The following is a 645-nucleotide window of genomic DNA, read 5'->3' as shown; positions in this document are numbered from 1 at the left end:
TTTATAAATTAAATACAGGCTACTCAGTTCAAAGATATTTTGTGGATACATTTTAATATCTAAGAGCAATGATACAGATTATTTTATTTTCGAAGCATGAAGGTTAATAGATTGTTTAACTTGATATTAATTGTGATTTAAATTAAATTCACGGCAGGTTTAATGCTCAGTGAAAAGACTGTTTACAGTTAAGAAGCATTAACAATAATACTATTATTACCTGCAAAATTATCTATAAATAAATCCTATATATTCAGGATAAATAAATATATCCTGAATATCACCTGTTACCTTTTGGCCGGATAGTATCATGATTTGATTGTCTCAGCCCTTGACTGAACTGCAGTCTGACTTCTGTCTAAAATCTGATTCCCTCAGTTGTGAGTTTGATCGTTTACCACAAGACGGTGTAACAGCTCTGCATCCTAATGTGGGCAGATGAGCCAAAGATGAGTCTGTCTTTGAATCATACCTGTATGAATTTATTACCTGTTTAGTCTTTTTTTTTTAAAGCTGCTGGTTAATCAGTCATATTTTGAATGACTGTAAACATCACAAAGCAGATGATAAAAGGCCAAAGTGTCATCCTGGTCACCTTGTCTATAAATCGGTCTGTTGTAGTCTGATGGTCACAAATGAAGACAG

The sequence above is a fragment of the Cheilinus undulatus genome, linkage group 2 (assembly GCF_018320785.1).
Source record: "Cheilinus undulatus linkage group 2, ASM1832078v1, whole genome shotgun sequence".
NCBI lineage: Eukaryota > Metazoa > Chordata > Actinopteri > Labriformes > Labridae > Cheilinus > Cheilinus undulatus.
This window is presented reverse-complemented; position numbering follows the sequence as displayed.